At 42.5% G+C, this 3,333-nt stretch overlaps 1 non-coding gene across 1 annotated transcript; it reads right to left on the bottom strand.

Moving 5' to 3' along the window:
* Positions 1-596: 596 nt before the first annotated feature.
* On the bottom strand, positions 597-703 carry LOC141663424 (small nucleolar RNA R71). Its single transcript, XR_012551496.1, has one exon. It is a non-coding gene; the product is annotated as a small nucleolar RNA R71 (small nucleolar RNA).
* Positions 704-3,333: the final 2,630 nt, after the last annotated feature.

Raw genomic sequence — 3,333 nt, 5'->3', positions numbered from 1 at the left:
TTAAAGTTCATTGACTCGGACATTGTTACTTATCTGTCTCCTTGTCTTATTTCAGGTACTCTAGCGAGGGTATGCATACGCGTTCGCGTACTCGTAAGAGAACACTGGATAAAGCCGAGGAAGAAGTTGTGGTAGTTCGTAAGGAAGTTTTTGAGGAAGAAAAGAAGGTAGACGAAGAGAAATTCGAAGAACCAGTTATAGTAGCGATGGGAGATCAAGCAGAAAATCTGAAGGCCTTGATGGACTATTCTCAGCCTAAGATTAATGACATTCGGTCAAGCATCATCAGACCGGCCATCAGGGCTAACACTTTGAGATCAAGTCTAGCACGATTCAGATGATACAGAACTCAGTTCAGTTTGGGGGTTCTCCTACTGAAGACCCCAACATGCACATCAGGGATTTTATCCAGATCCTGCGACACTTTCAAATTCAATGATGTGACCGAAGATGCTATCAAGCTACGCCTGTTCCCATTCTCTCTTAGGGACAAGGCTAAGTGCTGGTTACACTCTCTTCCAGCAGGATCTATCACCACTTAGAAGGATCTTGCATAAAATTTTCTCACTAAATTCTTCCCCATGGCGAAGACTGCTGCAATCAGGAATGCTCTTACCCAGTTTGTTCATCAAACAGGGGAATCTCTGTGTGAAGCTTGGGATCGATATGAGGAGATGCTAAGGAAGTGCCCACACCATGGCATGCCTGATTGGATGATTACTAATTGCTTCTACAATGGATTGGGTGCTACTTCTAGACCCATGCTTGATGCAGCATCAGGAGGAGCCTTGTGGGCTAAGAGCTACGATGAAGCTTATGAACTTATTGAACTGATGGCTGCTAATGAGCACCAGAATCCTTCCCAGAGACTGACTTAGGGGAAAGTCGCAGGAATTCTGGAGTTGGATATAGCTACTTCTATCGCTGCCCAACTTAAGGATTTGATGATGAAGGTGGACACTTTGGCTAATTATGGATTAAATCAAATCGCTAGTGTCTGTGAGCTTTGTGCTGGTGCCCATGAGACTGACCAGTGCGCAATTTCTAGTAAATCAGCTCAGTTCGTGAGCAACTTCCAGCGATCGTATTAACCAGTGCCAGCCATCTATCATTCCAACAACCGCAATCATCCTAATTTTATTTAGAGCAATGCTCAGAATGCGGTTCAACAGCCTTATCAGCAGTACCCAGCTAAACAGTACAACCCCCTGGTTTCAGCAAACACAGTATGCACCTCACAGCAACTCCAGCTGCAACAAGCCAATAAAAAATCTGAATTAGAGGAGTTGAAACTTATGTGCAAGAGTCAAGATGTTTCTATCAAGACCTTGGAAAATCAAATTGGGCAAATTGCCAATGTCTTGCTAAATCGTCAGCCTGGTACATTACCTAGTGACACTGAAGTGCTAGGAAATAGGGAAGCTAAGGAGCAGGTAAAGGCAATCACTTTAAGGTCTGGAAAGGTTGTGAATCCCGAACAACTCAAGAGTTGACTAAAGAAGTTGGGGCTGAGAAAGAAGTAGTACAGCGGGATGAAGAAGTGGGACCAAGGAAGACTACTGTTGAGCACACTCCGCCCGAGGGTAATACATGGGAGAAACAGATCTATCCTCCACCGCCTTTCCCCAAGCGGTTGCAGAAGAAAAAGCTGGACAAGCAATTTGAGAAGTTTTTGGAGGTGTTCAAGAAACTTCATATCAACATACCTTTCGCCGAGGCTCTCGAGAAGATGCCTAGTTATGCAGAGGTTATGAAAGGTATTCTCTCTCGGAAGGTGAAGCTAGTTGATTTAGAGAGAGTCACTCTCACGGAAGAATGCAGTGTTGTGATGCAACAAAAGTTGTCTCCGAAGCTTAAAGATCCAGGAAGCTTCACTATTCCATGTACTATTGGAAAAGTATCTTTTGACAGATGCTTATGTGACTTGGGAGCTAGCATCAATCTGATGCCTTTATCAATTTTTAAGCAGTTGAATTTACCTGATCACAAACCGACTTATATGACCTTGCAGTTGATCGACTGTTCTATTACATATCCGCGAGGTATTATAGAGGATGTCTTGGTCAAGGTTGATAAACTAATATTTCCTGCTGATTTCATAATTCTTGATTTCGAGGAGGATAAGAAGATTTCCATAATCTTGGGAAGACCTTTCTTGGCGACTGGCCGAACCTTGATAGATGTGCAGAAGGGTGAGCTCACCATTAGAGTTTTGGATCAGGATGTTACTTTTAATGTGTTCAATGCTATGAAATTCCCTACTGATAATGAGGAGTGCTTATAAGTGGAGTTGGTCGATTAGGTGGTCACCTCGGAACTTGATCAATTACAAAGGTCTGATGCCTTAGAAAAAGCCTTATTGGGGAATTCAGAGAGTGAAGATGACGAAGGGGAAGAACAATTGCAATATTTGAATGCTTCTCCCAGGAAAAGGAAAATCGATATGCCTTTTGAATCTCTTGGAATGGAGGAATTGAACAAACTCCTAAACGCCTCAAGCCTTCTATTGAGCAAGCTCCCACTCTTGAGCTTAAGCCTTTACCTGAACATTTGAGGTATGCATTTTTAGATGATGCATCTACTCTGCCTGTTATTATTGCATCTGACCTTTCAGGTAGTGATGAGGAAAAGCTTTTGAGGATTCTGAGAGAGTTCAAGTCGGCAATCGGATGAACTATAGCAGATATCAAGGGAATCAATCCTTCTTACTGTTTGCATAAAATTCTGCTATAGGAAATAGCAAATCTACGGTTGAGCAGCAAAGAAGACTTAATCCTATCATGAAGGAAGTAGTGAAGAATAAATTCTTAAGTAGCTAGATGCAGGGATCATCTACCCTATCTCTGACAGTTCATGGGTAAGCCCGGTTCAATGTGTGCCAAAGAAAAGTGGAATTACTGTGGTGGCAAATGGGAAAAATGAGCTTATTCCTACAAGGACAGTCACGGGGTGGAGAGTTTGCATGGACTACAGGAAGCTAAACAAAGCCACTAGGAGGGATCACTTCCCCTTGTCCTTCATTGATCAGATGCTTGACAAGTTGGTCGGTCTTGAGTACTATTGTCTTCTGGATGGTTATTCGGGTTACAATCAAATTTGTATCGCTCTAGAAGATCAGGAGAAAACTACCTTCACTTGTCAATTTGGTACTTTCGCCTTCAAACGAGTTTCTTTTGGTCTGTGTGGTGCGCCAACCATATTTCAGAGATGTATGATGGCCATCTTTTCTGACATGATTGGAAAGAATGTGGAGGTGTTCATGGATGACTTTTCAGTCTTTGACAATTTTTTTGATGAATGCTTGCAAAATTTTGGACATGTTCTCAAGAGGTG

The sequence above is a fragment of the Apium graveolens genome, chromosome 5, assembly GCF_009905375.1.
Source record: "Apium graveolens cultivar Ventura chromosome 5, ASM990537v1, whole genome shotgun sequence".
In the NCBI taxonomy this organism is placed as follows: Eukaryota; Viridiplantae; Streptophyta; class Magnoliopsida; order Apiales; family Apiaceae; genus Apium; species Apium graveolens.
This window is presented reverse-complemented; position numbering and strand designations above follow the sequence as displayed.